Source organism: Oryx dammah, unplaced genomic scaffold (genome assembly GCF_014754425.2).
Source record: "Oryx dammah isolate SB20612 unplaced genomic scaffold, SCBI_Odam_1.1 HiC_scaffold_5, whole genome shotgun sequence".
Lineage (NCBI taxonomy): Eukaryota > Metazoa > Chordata > Mammalia > Artiodactyla > Bovidae > Oryx > Oryx dammah.
This window is the reverse complement of record NW_024070189.1, coordinates 1909649-1927772: the sequence shown is the minus strand read 5'-3', so window position 1 is coordinate 1927772 and position 18124 is coordinate 1909649.

The window sequence follows — 18124 nt, the reverse complement described above, 5'->3', positions numbered from 1 at the left end:
CAAAGTGAAAAAGAGGATTCAAAAAATCTCCAACAAAATGCTCCAAATGCCTCCCACTTATCTCATTTATTTTTGTAGAGTTTTTAGGTTTTATTGCTTTTGAGTGTTATACAATTTTTTAAAATGGAAATTGACTTCTTACCTTTCTATTAATGGATAGATTTCTCATTTTTGGTTGGAATTCCCTTATTTTGTGGTATTTACGAGCATAAAACTAATAGTGAATAGGAACACTTTTATCTTTAAGTTTCCATCTCTTTCGTTTTGTTAGTGGTGTCGATCTCATAAACAGTCTCTTTTCATTCTTTTATTGACTGCTTTATTTCTGGAGTCATCCCTATTGCAGACACCCCAAGATACATGTGTTACATGAACTTATTTTCACCTTTCCTGTTACGTAAATAATTCTCAGTGCAGGACATCCCTGTGCCTCTTAGAATGGACTCGGCTGTCGCACAGCGATGGAGCTGGCATTCTGCAGCCACTTCTTCATTTACTACCAGCTCTGAAATCAGCATTATCTTCAGCTTCTTGACTTTTCCTCCATTCCTCTGTGGCAATATGTGAAAACTCTTATGCTTCAGAAAAAAATACAAACCAGAATAAAAACCAATATTTTAATTAGATTGGCTATCAATATTCAAGGTGTATTCTTCTTCATGTTCTCAGTACCTTAGAACAGTGGCACTTCGTAGGCGGTTGGTAACTGCCTGTCAGGGGATTTATTTGCTTTTTTGAATGGATCCCAACTGCTATATGTGCAACTGCAAAATTATGCTTGATGACGGACAAATTTGAAAAAGAACATAGAAAAATAATGACTGATTTGTTAGGGTGAGGAGGAGCAGTAGGTCCTTTGCTACCCTTTGTCACTAGGCATGACTGTACTATTGACCGAATGGTAAAAGTTCTGTCAGAGCTCAGCTGGCACAGGCCTGGGCCCAAACTCAGAACTGCCTCTTCTTATACCAACAGCCTACTCCTTGGAAGACGCTTACTCCCTGGAAGAAAAGTTATGACCAACCTAGACAGCATATTAAAAAGCAGAGACATTACTTTGCCAACAAAGGTCCGTCTAGTCAAGGCTATGGTTTTTCTGGTAGTCATGTATGGATATGAGAGTTGGACTATAAAGAAAGCTGAGCGCCAAAGAATTGATGCTTTTGAACTGTGAAGAAGACTCTTGAGAGTCCCTTGGAGTGCAAGGAGATCCAACCAGTCCATCCTAAAGGAAATCAGTCCTGAATATTCATTGGAAGGAGTGATGTTGAAGCTGAAGCTCCAATACTTTGGCCACCTGATGTGAAGAACTGACTCACTGGAAAAGACCCCGATGCTGGGAAAGATTGAAGGCGGGAGGAGAAGGGGACGACAGAGGATGAGATGGTTGGATGGCATCACCGACTCCATGGGCATGAGTTTGAGTGAGCTCCGGGAGTTGGTGACCGACAGGGAGGCCTGGTTGCTGCAGTCCATGGGTCGCAGAGTCGGACACGACTGAGCGACTGAACTGCGCTGACAGCAGAGTGTACTGTGGTCTTCCTCCGACTCACCGCAAACACTTTTGGACCCAGTGAAATTCAACTGAAAAGAGCATTAAGATCAGCATGAAGGAAAAGGATGAAAACTTAAAGCCCAGGTTGCTCATCCACAGCATTTAGCTCCTTGCTGCAGCACCACATTTAACCCTCCTGACGTCTTCAGGAGGTAGGGTTACTATGGTTTCTATTTTAGAGATGAGGAACCAAAGACTCTGAGAAGTTAAATAACTTATTTGGGAAGGCCTACTAGCTGGAGTGTGTCTCCCAAGTCCTTATAGTAATCATAACGGAGCCTGTAAGTTCAGAATGGGGAGCTGGCAGGTACATCTATTTTGTTCCAACAGGATTAATGAGCTGATTGACTATTATTCTTTGTTCAAGGGTTGTCACTGTTGCCTCAGCTTTGTTTACCCAAGACTTAGATAAATCAGAATATAACTGAAGAACAAATAGGGTGGATCCACCAGGGGAATTATTTGTATGAAAGATAAAGACATAGGCTGTGGAAGGGAAAAAAAAAAATAGGGACAGCAACAATAAAAACCATGTTCTCATTCTTCATAATGAAACAGTCAAGACTGCAGGTCTGATCTAAGGCTAATCACTCAGGACCAGAGAAACAGTCAAGACTGCAGGTCTGATCTAAGGCTAATCACTCAGGACCAGAGAAGGCATCTGTTCAGACCCATAACAATCCCTGGGTCTGGGGCCAAAGGTGTTTCAAGCAAGATAACCAAGGGGCTAGTTCTTACTGTCTCTCTGAGGCTTTGGGATCACCGCTTTCTAAGCCACACAACAAGCCACATACGGACCAAGGGGTAGCGTGTGGGATGAGAGACACTTTACAGTGCGGCCTCAAGAGCCTTGGGCGCAGGAAGCCGCAGCAAACAAATAAACAAACAAAAACCCCAGAAGCGACTCTCCTCATGAGCTCGCGTGAAACAGCCCTCACGTCCGTCCTTGGCTCATTGGAACCTTCTTTTCCTCCCTGGCCTTTGGACTGCTCCCACAAGTCAAGCCCCACTGGCTAAGGGTCATCAGTACCAGAATTTACTAGGAGAATTTACCAGGGAGAACAACCTTGTGTCGTTTTTGTTATCAAATACTGTTGTTCCAAGAAGGTGGTGAGCTTTTCAGGGGCAAAGATGATACTATTTTTGCCCTCTAGTAGGACTCAGGACAATGCTGAGCATAGCACAGGCAGGCAGATAATTCCTCATTAACCCCACACGACTTTATTCAATGAGTTTGATCTTACTGTTGGCAGCTCAGAAGACGGTACAAAGGTTGCCGAAAGGTATCAGTGAGAAGCACCCCTCCTTCCTGGCTATCACCCAGGACAGCACTGCTTGGAGAGGATTGAAATGCTTTCTGTCTCTACCTACCAACTCCCTGGGAAGCCAAGCCGAGCCTGGAATGCTGCTTAACGATGTTAATGTGCATCTGTAGGCGGACAGGCAACTCAGCGGCTTGCTTTCCACCTTCCCCCACTTCCTTAGATAGAACTCTTCTGATTTTCAGACAGCGAGGGAGACTCAGTGCTGGGGGCTGGAGAACAGAGAGACGTATTTACAGTGATGCAGACTCCACTTGGTGTACACATATCCTACAGGACTGTAGAAAGCACTGAACTTCGTAACAAGACAAAGTTCTTTGCTTAACCCTGTCCACCACATCAGAGTAAACGAGGAGCCAAGAACCGAGAAGAGACGGGACGCTGTAGGCAATTTAAAGGCCTTCTCACTGAAGCCAGGAAGGTTTCGTTATCAAAAATAGCCACAGCCTCTGGATCTCGGTGACTATGGGAAAAATAAAATACCACAACATGCCTGACAGATTAGTCTTTCAGCTCTGCTGTTTATTTATACTTCACCACATACTTTCTTGATGAATAGACCCTGTTTCTCTAAAAAAAAATTTTATTTCCAGACTTTACCCGCTGCTAGATTTTTCTGGTGATGACTAGGTGTTTATGAATCTGCTTTGCCCTCTGACAGAAATTAAGTGGTGGGGTGACTTGTGGTGATAACTAAGTCTGATGAGGCATACTCACCCAGTGCAGTCAAGAACCAACACTGGTGCAGAATCAACAACTTTTAGCCTAATTCCTTACTGAACCTCCGCGAGAATCTCGTCTCCTTGAGCCCCATTTTATTCTTATAAACGATCAGGTTGGATTAGCTGCTTTAAAGGATCCTCCGCCACCCTCATGTTCCATGCTCTCATCTAGGAGAGAGCGCTGTACGACAGAGAGGTCCAACTGCAAACCGGAAGACATGGCTTAAAGTCCCCACCTCACCATTTAACTACTCATCAAACTTTTCTGAGCCTTGACTTCTTTCATCTATAAGATCCATTCAAGTTCTAAATTCTACAATATTTTATGACATTGCTCACTGAGTCTGAAAATATCACAAACATAAGGTCTCAGAAATTACCTTTACGATTGTCGTACTACACAGATTGCATCCCGTAAACAAGCCCATTTGATAATCAACCACCAGCATTTATTGTGCAAGCAAATCACTTATCTGCACAACTGTGCAGGGACAAGAGGATGCATATTTTGCAAACATCACTCAGCAGTGATGATTTTATTTGCCTGGTCTTAACTGAATTTTACATCACTTAATATTCAGCACTAACTACCACCCATGACTGGAGGCTCCTCCAGTATTCGTGCCTGGAGGAGCCCATGGACAGAGGAGCCTGGTGGTCTATACAGTTCATAGTGTTGCAAGGAGTCAGACACAACTGAAGCGACTTAGCACGCACGTGTGCACCACCCATGATGCATGGTTTTCGTGAGGTTAAGCACAGTATTAAATCTGAATTCTATATTTTCAACAGCCTAGGTTGTCTGCTTTCTACAGAATGGTGCCACTGGAACATGTCTGAACAAGCCCCGACTAGAACCCTCACCCGATTGGCCATCGGGAAACTGCATTCTGAGGTGCTCATGTGGCCTGCTTCCTAGAGTAGCTTCCACTTCATGGTTTGGCCAGTCAACTCCTTCCTTGCTTAGGGAATAAAGTGCCGCTTTTGTACCAGCTTGATTGGGAGTAGGCTGTTGTCTAAGCTCTGGGAGGGCACCGAGTGGAGAGTGGCTGTTTCTGAAGACAGAACCTGTCAGGCGTGGAGGCAGCGTGCACTACTCTGGGGGGCTGACTGCGCGCTCCTCATTGTCCAGTCTGGCTGGCTGGCTTTCCTCTAAACGAAAGAACAGAAGTGCTGGCTGCCAGGGATGGTCTAAATCCTTGTCTGGCAGCCGCCAAAGAGGGAAGAAAGAGGCGGGAAATAGCATCCACTGAGCACCTCTTGGGTTGGCAGACACGGCCTACCTCATGCAATGCTCACGAGCTGGCATCAGCCGTGAAGCAGCCCCGGGGCCCGGCAGTGAGGGCAGGCCCCCGTCTCCGTGCCCAGCTCCGCTTTTCTTCCGACTGTCCCCAGAGAGGCTCTTCTCGCTTGGCAGCGAGTTGGTACCAGCACCACCCTCACGTCCTCCTGGCTTAGCGAGCCCAGGGAGGGAAGACTTCTCCTTCCCATGTGTACATAGCAATCCCAAGGCAGGTCCGCTTTGGGACACGCTCCACGTCACGTTTATGACTGAACCAGCTTCCCACTCCCCTTACCCAGGCACGGCGAGCGTGTGCAAGAGTCAGGGTGGCAGAGTCCCAGTATGGAGGGGCCGGGAAAGTTTCTTTAAAAAACCAAAGGAGGGGGCCACCCTTGCTAGAGAGACAAAACCTCTGTCTGTCCAAATGGCTACCTCAGTTCAATGCAATGAGCTCCTTAAAAATAACACTGATTTGAGATGTCAGTTTGGATGTTTCCTCAAGCAGAATGGAATTGAGAATGTGAAAGGGGAAGTTGAGGGCAGTTTACCAAATATTAATGGACATATATATTAACATACATTTATCAGACAAGCAACAGAAACCTGTCTTCTTTCTTCTTTTGATGAGTCTTGTGCAGAAATGGCAGCTAGCTTTCTCTTGGATACGTATGCAGTCATCTAGATTTAAAGGCATATGGTCTATCTTGGATCGCTTACAGATTGCAAGATGGCTCTGAAGCCAAACTTGCTGCTTATTTCATGCCCTGCACATTTAATTACTGCTTGATGTGAATGAAGCATTTTATCCGAAGACATGCGCTGCTGAAATTTTAGCTGGGTTGAGTCATGAAACAGTTTTCAACAGATTGAGGCAATCTTAGAGGGAAGTTGGTGAAGAAAGTTGGCTTGAACTATCTCACTGTAAGTCATAAATGTTTTGAGTCAGTCTGAAGATTGCTGGATAAGACGACAAATACAAGTGTTCCTAGTTTAAGGCTTTTCTGGAAAATTTTAAAAACCACAACTCTTCTATTGGGGTTAATCAGTATTGGTAACTGGCTAATCATTATTAGGAGTTAGTTCTGAAAGAGAGAGGGCGTTTCCCCTAGTCACGTGTTTCTTTCCGGGTTTGGGGGGAGGGGTTGTTCTTTACTTTTAGTTTGGTGCAAACTAATTTCTCTGCAGCAGAGGTTTTCTTGGTTTCACCTTGGCTCAGCCTCCGTGCCTTCATGTCAGTTCAACCCTGCCTCTAGCTGGTCATCTCAGGGGTGTGCTAGCCTGGGGCAGGGAAGAGGCAGGAACTGGGGAACCTGTGCAGCCTGGTATCTCAGCAAATAAATAAAGAGCTTAGGAGTCCTGCTGTTCTGTCTCATGGGTTGCTCTACCAATTTCAAATTATGTAAATGAAGTAAACAGCTCGGCTTAGGATGAGGAGTGAGGAAACAATGCAAGCGAACTGCCCGGCGTGGTGTCTGGCACAGGACCCTCATGAGAGCACCCAGCGTGGTTCTCATCGCCAGGCTCCGCCCACACCTGCTCCTCACGCAGGGAGCTCCTCGGCCTTGGTGGAGGTAGCAGAGCTCCTCCTCACCCCTGGCCCTGCAAGGCTGCTCTAAGCTGCCCCTTGCCTTTTCTTTCTTTACTGCCCTCCTTGTGCCAAATAACTCTGACTTTGCAAAAAGAAATTTTTTTTTCTTCTTTTTTTAATTCAAGCTCTGATCCTGAGAGACAGAATAGAGAAAGCAATTTTACCGACTTGTTTAAACTCCTCCGGAGCATGGCACCCTCTCTCCCCGTCAAGAGTCTTCACACAGGCTGTTCCTTTGATCTTTTCCTCTTGTATTTGTGCCTTCAGCTTCCTCACAAATCAAGGCCTTAGTTTCGACTCCTGTCTCCTCCAGAAAGCCTTCCCTGACCCTTGACCCCACATCTCCTGGGTTTTCTATGCCTCCTGGCACATCAGACCTTCCCTCTCACTGCAGGGCTCATCCTGGTGCCTGGCTCAGACAGACTGTGAGTTCCAGATGGGGCAGAGACCGTGTTTGCCTCATCGGTCTGTATGGATCATTGCACCCTCAGCATCTAGCACGCAGCAGGCACTTGATAAATGTGCTTCCTTGGAAACACACGTTCCTTTTCTAGAAGGGCCCCAAGGATCATTTACTCTTTTTTGTCTCCTCAATTGTCCGTCTCCTGGGGCAGCACTGCTCTGATGGTGGAAACGTCCCAGAGCTGTGCTGGCTCACAGAGCAGACACTAGACGCGTGCCGCTATTGAGCCTTTGAAATGCGGCTGGTGCAACTGGGGGCCTTACGTTAATTTAATCTGAATTCAATGTTAATGGCCACTTGCTATCACATTGGCTGGCACAGTCCAAGAGTGTGAGGTTTAGAAGTTTGTTTTGAGGAGCTGTGATTCTCAGAAATTTCACTTTTCCAGGGGATAGAATTGTCACAAAATTCCTAAGTCTGGCAGTAACACCCAAGTTTAGTTAACGTTTGGAAGTGAGTTCCCAAAGAACACACACGTTGCATCATTTTGGGGGGCTGTGTGGAGCATCTCAATTTTAGGCAAAGGAGTGCTGTGCTTGGGTAGCATGCCTGTGCTGATACCTTCTGCTGTGTGACCCTGAGCAAGTCACTTAACTTCTCTGTGTCTCAGCTTCCTTACCCAGAAAATGGAGCTAACAGTATCTAACTCAAATTGTGTTAAATGAGAATGTGCTGCTGCTGCTGCTGCTGCTGCTAAGTTGCTTCAGTCGCGTCCGACTCTGTGTGACCCCATAGACGGCAGCCCACCAGGCTCCCCCGTCCCTGGGATTCTCCAGGCAACAACACTGGAGTGGCTTGCCATTTCCTGCTTCAGTGCCTGAAAGTGAAACGTGAAAGTGAAGTCGCTCAGTCCTGTCTGACTCTTAGCGACCCCACGGGCTGCAGCCCGCCAGGCTCCTCCATCCATAGGATTTTCCAGGCAAGAGTACTGGAGGGGGGTGCCATTGCCTTCTTTGAATGAGAATGTGAGTGTGTGTTTATGTGTGTGTGTGTGTGAATGAAAGAGAACAGTCCCTGGCTCATATCATATTCTCAGAAATGCTAATCATTATAGTTATTTCATTCTTCCATGTTTCTAAATCAACATGGCACTTGGATATGTGTGTGTGTGTGTGTGTGTGTGTGTGTGTGTGTACACACATCCCAACAGATCCGCTAACCCTGCTTCATAAGTTTTGGTCAGGCAGAATGAGAATGTGAGTGGAAAGTGCTATGTGAGGGTTAGAGCACAGGTATATCAGGATGATACACTGGATTATTGTTAGGGAAGGTAACTCATTTTAGAAGGGTAAAATATCTTCAAATGTTATTTTAAAAGAGCAACAGTATTCCAAGTAGGGAGGAGAATTTTGGCTCGCAGGAAGATTTCTGCAAACATTTCTATTTTCTTCTCCACTGTTGTCACCTGACAGGTTGCCCTTTTGCCATCCTCTCAACAGGCAAATTGTTCAGCGGGTGGCTGCCACGTACCATGTGCCAAGAGGATGGAACTGAGCTGATGCGGTGAGTCGAACATCCCCCCATTCGTTTCACTATTCAAATCAGTGTGCTCTACACATTCTGTATATCCTCTGTGGCCCCGAAGCCCCATTAGAAACTGTGTGAGCAAGGGCAGGAGACAGGGAGAGATGGTTCCTGGAGTCCGCAGCTGATTTGCAAGCCTTAGGAGTTTGCATGAAAGGCAGCAGTAAAAGTCAGTCATCAGCTCTGATATTTACAGTGAGAGGGGAGAAAGAAAGACGAGAAAGCCGTGACATGTCATTAGGAAGTCAGGCAAGTAGAGAGAGCCACTCAATATAACTTGTACCTTATTACCAGTTCTTCGTTTTCTATGTAAAGTTTTTTTATGTGTGATGCATGTGTGGGGTCTTTTTTAAGAAACAGAAACAAGAATCTTCCTCCCTCTGGTCAATGGTGTATGAAAAGCTACTATGTTCGTTCACACAAGAAATGGAAATGAACTAACCACAAATGCAGGAAGATAAGTTCTAAAAAGCAATATAAAGTTTTATTTCCTCTGCTTTTTTAATGTAAGATACTGGGGAATAATTCTGAATTTCAAATAATCTGCCTGGTCCCAATACCAAACTGTTGCATATTTTTGCAAACTTAGATGCATTTAAAAAATGTTTTGTAAAATAAATCTTATATAGGGAAAAAAAACATATAAGAAGTAATTCTCACATGGCATTAGAATATCTAGTGAATTGTAAATAAGGAAGCATTAATTTTATTGTCAATACAAATAAATACAGAGCAATAATAGGGAGTCTCAGATGCTTTGAACACTGTTGGAACTACTGAAATGACACAAATTAGAGTTTTAACATGCCCTTATGAACTGTCACTGTTTTAAGTGCAGAAATATCTGGACTCATTGCTTGTTTTTGTATCTTTGATTTATTATTATCCTGGGGAGATTAGACTATGGTGCTTGGAATTCTAATTGACCCTACATACTTGAAATTATTCCCTTCTACTACCTAGCAACTAGGAAATAGGCAAGCATTTAAGGGGAAAATATGCTCAAATATACAGTAAACTGGAAAACACACGTGTAGGAGTGAGACACGACTTAGCGAGTGAACAACAGCAACCCTTTCTTTAAATGTCTTCCTGGGTCTTTGAAAAGCATTCATTTTAGCACAGAACTGCTTCTTGGATTAGAATTAGGACCCTTTGGGAAGGCTCATAAAAGCACTCACTTTTGGAAGGCTACTGGGTTTCCAGGGTGATGAGTGAACCGGATCAGCAGCAACTATAAAATGTTAGGTTCCGAGGTCAGAGAAGCCCTGTCCGCCCCCTATTTTGTGTGTGAGGAGGCTGAACTCACAGAGGCTGATGGCCTTGCCCGAGCCACACATGTCAGGGCAAGGCTACGTCTAGAGTGCACCTCTGGACCTCGTCTGGTTGCTCCTTTGACCACAGCACGCAGCCTGGAATTCAGGAGCACCCAGCATCCCCTCCGATGCCTGGCAGTTAGTGGACTCACAGTAAATGTGTACTGACTGGGGGGCCGAAGAGCCTCAATAATTTAAAATACCATTTAAAATTAGTTACAAACACTGAAATTTTCAGACAGGCTAGCCAACTGCAACAAGGTCATTCTGAACAAGAAGAGGGACTGCCGAACCATATGAACGGGAGACAGAATCCAACCACAGCTCGTGGCGACCGAGGGGCTGGAAGAGCGGCCACCCGCGCCCGCATGAGGAGCATGAAGGCACCCTTGGCGGTGATGCACAGAATGAGACTCTTTGCTTCCTGCAGCTGTCCAAACAGCAGGCAAATGTTCAGAATGGTTCCTTTGGAGAAAACGGGGTGAAATTTTGACATCCAAAGGTCTTGAGATAACCACAGTAATGAGAATGACCACTGAGGGAAGACCATCCTTCTCTCACACTGAGTTAGAATGTAGCTATTTTGAGCATTTTTATTCAAAAAAAATGGAAATTTAGCTTAATTTCCATTTATCCTATTCTAAGTCTACCAACCTTGCAGAGCAGAAGCATGATTGATCTTAAAATGTCAATCTTGCACCTAAGGAGAGGAAGAAAAGATTTATTTAAAGAATAAAATGTCATAGGGGTTCTTGAGAGAAAAGCTCCTGGCTTTGGGTTTTCTTTGACAGCCAAGCTTCCAAATGAGTAACTCCCCTCTAGACATTTTGTAGCGGGTCCCCAGACGGCTGAGTGAAGACCTACGGACTGGCAAATGCTTCCATGTTTTAAAGTCCTGTTTGGCAATTAATCTACTTGGGTGCTGACTTTCAGTAAAGAGTTCTTGGGACTGAAAGGAAATCTCTTCAGGACTTTGGGGTGATGATAAAATTCTATGCCTGGACACACTCACCCCAATGAAAATGCATCCACCAGACTGGGGCTGGCAATGAAGCAGCTGGTATTTACTGCTTTTGGTTTAGTCCTAGGGGTTCAGGGAGGCAAGTGAAACCCACAGTTTGGATACCTCACCTGACTCCATTTTAAAGTATGAGTGGGTACAGAAAAATGTGAATGGATTCATCAGAGAGCCTGAAGAAGTCTCAGCACCTATACACAGTCTTCACACTGAGGATTTAATATGCACATTATTCTATATTTCCAGCATCTGTAACAGTGTCTGCCTAGCACAAAGTAAGCATTTGATGATTATTTGTGAAAATGTTTCAGTGTTAAAATTAGAGGAAATCTCCCACTGTTTAGATGCAGACAGAAATTTATATTTTTTATGAAAATGTATCATTATTTTATGACCTTTTCAGTTAAAAAAAATGAGTTTAAAGACACCTCGGATTTTACCTAAATTGGCCTCATGTTTCAGAAAGAATCTTCCACAAATCACCCTGGATTAATGAATTCTATTTCTAAAGACATTTAGGTGGAGAATGGCTATGTATAGAGTCCAGTGACTGCCATATTGGCTTTCTATGTGCGAGGATGAATAATTCCTCTTCTTCAGGTATTCTTTACTTTCCAGAGGGTGGGCAAGATTGACGGTGCCCGCTGCCATTGCTCTGAGCTAGCTGGAAAGACCCCTAGTCATCCTGACAATCTGGAAAACCAGGTCCCTCTTTTTACCCTTGTAGCCGTCACAGGGGGACAAAAGGCCAAGAGGAGAACCGCTGTCATTACCGAGCGCTGGGCCAGGAAAGAACCCCTCCAAAGGCAGGAGTGTGAGACCCGCTCTCACTCCTGGGGAGCCCGAGCAGGGAGCCAGTCTCTCCAGGGACCAGCAGGCTGCCAGCACGGAAGAACCTGCCGTGTCTTCCTAGTGGAGGGACAGGGCAGAGGTGTGAACACAGCTGTAGCTGGCCGCAGCGACTGCTTCAGAGCACAGCCCCAGAGAGAGAAGGGAAGGGTTCTAATGGCCTGAGCATGTCACTTCAATATAATTTATATTTTTATATCCTAACCTTATGGCAGAAAGTGAAGAACTGAAGAGCCTCTTGATGAAAGTGAAAGAGGAAAGTGAAAAAGTTAGCTTAAAGCTCAACATTCAGAAAACTAAGATCATGGCATCCAGTCTCATCACTTCATGGCAAATAGATGGGGAAACAATGGAAAAAGTGGCTGACTTTATTTTATTTGGCTCCAAAATCACTGCAGATGGTGAGTGCAGCCATGAAATTAGAAGACGCTTACTCCTTGGAAGGAAAGTTATGACCAACCTAGACAGCATGTTGAAAAGCAGAGACATTACTTTGTCAACAAAGGTCCGTCTAGTCAAGGCTATGGTTTTTCCTGTGGTCATGTATGGATGTGAGAGTTGGACTATGAAGAAAGCTGAGTGCCAAAGAATTGATGCTTTTGAACTGTGGTGTTGGAGAAGACTCTTGAGAGTCCCTTGGACTGTGAGGAGAGCCAACCAGTCCATCCTAAAGGAGATCAATCCTGGGTGTTCATTGGAAGGACTGATGTTGAGGCTGAAACTCCAATACTTTGGCCACCTGACGTGGAGAGATGACTCATTTGAAAAGACCCTGATGCTCGGAAAGATTGAAGGCGGGAGGAGAAGGGGATGACAGAGGAAGAGATGGTTGGATGGCATCACGGACTCTTGATGTTGGATGGACATCATGGACAGGGGTTGGGGTGGACTCTGGGAGTTGGTGATGGACAGGGAGGCCTGGTGTGCTGTGGTTCATGGGGTCACAGAGAGTTGGACACGACTGAGCGACTGAACTGAACTGAAGCCCCCAAAGGTGACAGACTAGGAACTGGGCCTTTGGAAGGGACTTGAGTTATGAGGTTCGAGCCTTCAAGAACAGGATTAGGGCTCCAAGGAAAGAGATCCCACAGAGTCCCCTAGCCTCTTCTGACACTCAGGGGCTCAGTGAGAAGCTTGCCTCCTGGACGAGGGCCCTCACCCGACCATGCTGAGCTCAGATCTCCAGCCTCCAAATCTGTGAGCGATAGATTCTGCTGTTTATAAGCTACCTCGTCTATATTGTTATAGACACTTGAACTGACCAGGACAAGACCAAACCGAGAATGTCATTATTGTTGCTTAGTCGCTCAGTCGTGTCTGACTCTTTGTGACCCCGTGGACTGTACCCTGCCAGGCTCCTCTGTCCATGGGATTCTCCAGGCCCAAATACTGCAGTGGGTAGCTGTTCCCTTCTCCAGGGAATCTTCCCAACCCAGGGATTGAACCCGGGTCTCTCGCACGGCAGGCAGATTCTTTACCATCTGAGCCACCAGGGAGGCCAAACTAAGAATGTCCCCAGTAAATTTTCTAAAAAAATAAATCCACGAGGAAGCTACCTAGTCCTGGTTTCCAGATAATACAAAGTTTGTTCATTTTTTTATTCATTCAACAAATAGAGCATCTCAGACCAATATTATGGATTGGCTTAGTAAATATCTCTGCTTCTCGGCAGAGAATCAAGCAAGAAACTTACATGTGACTTTGGAGTATCCGTCTAAATAATTTCTACAGGTTACACAGTTACATGCATATGGTCAAACATACTAAGGATAAAGAGAATATTATCAAAATAAGATCACCCTTCAAAGATTGCTTAAAAGGTCTGAAAAATTTTAAATTGAAGAGATAGCCACATGAAGTCAGGGTCTGAACGTTCAGACCCTGTTGAACCAGCAGCACCAGAACTGCTATATCTTAGCAAATTTCACCTTGAGGGGTAGTATAATATATGAAACCAAAAATGCACAGGTATTTGGTTTCCCAGTGGCTGTAGGGTAATACTCTCATTTATTTGGAATCTGTCAAGGAAACAGTTTACCCTCTCATTTATGTCTCAATTTCTGTTTTTGAATTTTTAATAAGTTTTATTGATTTTTCTTGACCATTTTTCCATGACACACTGAGGAAAGTAAATGAAGTGTTTTAGAATATTCTCTCTAAATGCCTTCCATAAAACGTAATGATATTGCTTTTCGTTTGAAGAGATCTTGGATTTTCTCCCCCGCCTTGTGTCAATGATATCATGGGGAGAAAAGCGTTCCTACCCGTTCCTGACTTGGTATCTACATGGCTGTGCCTGAAGACATGGGCTTTACCCACAAACTGCTAGGGTCAGATTGCTGCTGACACGAATTAATAACTGCAGAACCAATATACGGCTGTTATCAGGAACCAGAGAGTTAAATCCAGGATCCAAGACAACACCTCGAAGCAGAAGTGGCAGGGATTTATTTGTCTTTGAGTCATGGTGGGGTTCTGAGGTGTAAGAGGGCGGGTGCGATGGAGAGATGCAGAAAGCCTCATCACAGCACGCAGTGGTTTCTCCTTAGGAGAGCCTGGTGGCTCATTGTGCCTGTCAAGTAGGCTAATGTGCCTGTAAATTTCCTCTGACAAAAAACACATCACAGCAGCAGCAGTACCAGAAAACAACACAACCAAACTGTGGAAGACTGAAAGCCCAGCGCTTTCCAGGCTGATCAGAATGAAGCAGAGTTAAAAAAAACACAAGGCCCTGAAAATAAACAAAGAAAGGCTGGGAAGCAATGAGGTCACTTTCTAAGAAAAAAGCATTTATCATTGATAGGCCAAAGGAAATACTTCTTCCACAGCCATTTTTTAAAAGATATATTTGGCAGTCTCAGTTCAAGGTCAAAAAATATCAGAGGGCAAAAGGAATATGACTCGAGATTTAAGGTTTGTCGTGACTGGCTTTGTAATTGCATAGATATTGAACATGTAGAAGTGACTGTATGCACAGTATCCCCACGCCTCCACGCGCTGCTTCAGTGTTTCATGGAATCTTTTATCCGCCTTTTCCTGAGCTGGCTGTGGGTCTGTGATTTGCATAGCTAGAATGATCTGGTGCCATCAGATTAGTAATGAAGTTACTCATTGAACAGAAGAGGCTTCTAAAGGATTACACAAAGCTGCGGGAAAGAAGGGTGTGGAAATGGAATTTTATGTTTCAGGTAAATGGGAGGTTTATTCTACAGCACATTTTCCCATTATAAATTTAATATGGCTACTTTAAAATAAAACTGGAAAACAGAGAAGAGAGGCAAAGAAGCACCTGCATTGTCGTCATCCTAACAGTGTCGTACGCTCTGGTCTTTCTGCATATTTTTAACACGGATGCAATCGGTTCTGTGTGTGTGTGCATGCGTGTGTACAATTCTGCACCTATATTTTTCCTCTTATCAATATGATTTTCATAACTGTAACTTTTATGCCTGTAAAATAATAACAATAAAGGGGTCCATAATTAGACTCGCCCATCAGATTTCTGTGGCTAGCAGTAGCAGAGTAGTGGAGTGTCTGAGACTAGAGCCCGGTGAGTCAAGCACCAGCTCTGCCCCCTAACTTTGTGGGTTTGGACAGATTAGGAAGGACTGGACTCAGTGTCCTCAGATATAAAATGGGCATAATGATAGTGCCTCTACTAGAGTGTTCTTGTGCAAGGTAAATGAAATAATCTGTGGAAAGTACTTAGGCTGCCTCTTTCATACAGTAAGTACTAAAACTAAGTGTTAGTAAAGACAAAAAAGTTAAAAAACATTACACTGGGGTTTAAAAAAGCTTAAGTTCTACAAAACTGAGTTTCCTGAGACATTGTCAGCACCCTAGAAATCTCCACGTGCCTTTTTCCAGTAACAACTCCCCACCTCCACCACTAATCAGATACAATGGTTAACGCTTGCTTTGCCTCATATTTAAACATCTAAGTATACTACCCTAAGAGTACAGCTTCATTTCGCCTGTATCAAACTTGATATAAATGGAATCCCCCTCTCTCTCTACCTGCACCACCCCCCTTAAATACCATTGTATTTAAGAAGCACACAGAGATTGCCCTGGTGCTCAGGTGGCTAAGACTCTGGGTTCCCAATGCAGAGGGCCGGGTTCCATCCCTAGTCAGGGAGCCCCATCCCACACGCCACAGCTAAGAGCTTGCATGCTGCAACTAAAGATCCCGCACGCTGCAAATGAGCTCTGGCGTAGTCAAATAAATAAATAGCAAAAAAAAAAAAAAAAAAAAAAAAGCACACAATCTAAGGCTTGGTTAGGTTGTGATTAAAAAAAAAAAGCTTTGGACAGGGAGCCAGAGAACTTGGCTGCTGGTCTAGTTTCCATAAGATCCTGGGCACATTTTTTTGCTTCTCTGGGGCCTCCATGTAAAAATGTTTGGATGTGCTAAGTGTCTTTGAAGATTTAGAGTACTAAACTGCTAAGCCCTTCCTCTTTGAGTATTGTGTTGGCATATGAGAAGTCAGAGCCAGGAAGAATCCAGAGAAAGGCCTGGGGCTTGCTGGAAATAAGCCTCCTCTTCTCAAAATTCAGCCAGTAACAGTGCCAACAAACAAAGGGCTATAGAAAAATGAAAGTGATGATCCCACATCGCAAATAATTTTCTCATCTCTGATAAGTGTACAGTTAGATATGTAATTGGCCTTAACGTGCACAGGGACTATTTTCCCAGGATAAATCATAGTCATTAAGAGCATGTTAGGAGTTTGGAGTTCAAATAAATAATCCCGTCATATAAGCTTTCCAGGCCAGAGACAGTTTTGAAGATTTTAACCCATTCTCCCTGAGGAAGTATTTTCATTTCTCCAGATGCTGCCTGGGGTAAGGACTGCAGGTGAGCTCAGTCAGTATCCGGTCGACCTCTTATGGTGGCTTTCGTAATGCAGAGACTGACTGGAAGCTTAAAACACACCCTAGACTTTTTGTACCAAGAGCTATGGATATGAATTAGGTCTGTCAGTTAAATATACTTATGCAAGATTTAGAAAACACAAGGGAAGTTGAGGTAAGACTCCTGACCACTTATGACTCTATTCCTCTTATAATTAGGTTAATGGAAACATTCTTCTAGAGCAATGTTCCATAGTTCATCACTCAACCTCCCAGCCTCCTGGAAGATAAGAAGCAGTTTACGGCAGCTATGAGGGCAGTAGCTTTTTGACTCCACCTTCTATCACAGGGCGATGCTCTTGACCCCCATGTTCCAGTCACTCTCAGCAGCAATGGCTCCACTGACAGGTCAACTCTGGATGTGCTGGAATTGTTTATTCTTACAGGCCTCGTCTGTTAACTCACTTCTCCAACCCCGACATGGATTTTTGTGAGCACCCTTTATTAAATACCTCCCTGCTTAAAACATTTAGAATTGTATCTGCTTGCACCAAACTCTGACTGATACACATCCTAGATATTATTTTGGAAAATCTACTCACTGTAATACAAGATGCAAAGTATTATAACTTTATATAATACTACAGCAAATAGCGGAGGGGTTTTGAAACCAGAAAAAAGAAAAGCTATACCATTTAGTAGCTATCTATCCTAAAGCAAGTTATATAGCTTTTTTTGTATCTAAGTTCCTATATATTCGTATATTTACACACACATATACATATATATATATCTCAGTATACTAACCTTGTAGAGTTATGAGAATTAAATGAGGTAACAGAAGCAAAGCATGTATGACCTTAGTACCTAGCACCGAATTGTCACTCACCTTGTAGAATCCATTTCTTTCTTTCCCCATGTTGGATGTCCTTTAGTGATTGGGGTGATTATAAAATACTTTGAGGGGCAATTCCTTTTAAAGGATTTTTTAGAAAACCTTGTAGGAACTGAGATTTGGCACTGATTCACAGAGGCAAGACGAATAGGTTTAAACTCAGCTCAAGAGCAGACTTCTGTTATCAGTACTACTGATTCACCCCAGCTGGTGGCTCAGGGCTCAGATAACTGGCTAATTATTTCAACAAACACTTGTCAAGCCTCAACATTCCAAGACATCACCCATTAAGGTACAGTGGTAAATCGAAAGACTCCTGAATCTCAAGAGCTTGCATTCTACTGGGAGAGATGGACACAAAATAACTCAATATATAATTTCAAGCAATGAGAAGGACTATGAAAAACAGGCATTCTTCCTTTAACTCTCTTTCCCTTACCTTCTCAGAAGTTTATCGTTACTTGACTCACCCCTTCTTTCAGCTCCCTTCCCTGAGAGGGAAGGCACAGGGAGGCGGAGTTATGCCAATAATGCTGAGATTCTTGGATAGGTGAGTAGTGTCAGGAGATGTGAAGGGACTGGAGCCTGTCACTCTTTCACGGACGCCAACAGAGAACAGAATATGCCTGTGTGAGAGACAAAGGAGTGCGTCAAAGCGGCCTCAGCACGCTGACCCAAACCCTGCGCGGTCTAAGGGGAGGGGCCAGCTGGGTGCTGCAGATACCGCGGCTTTCTG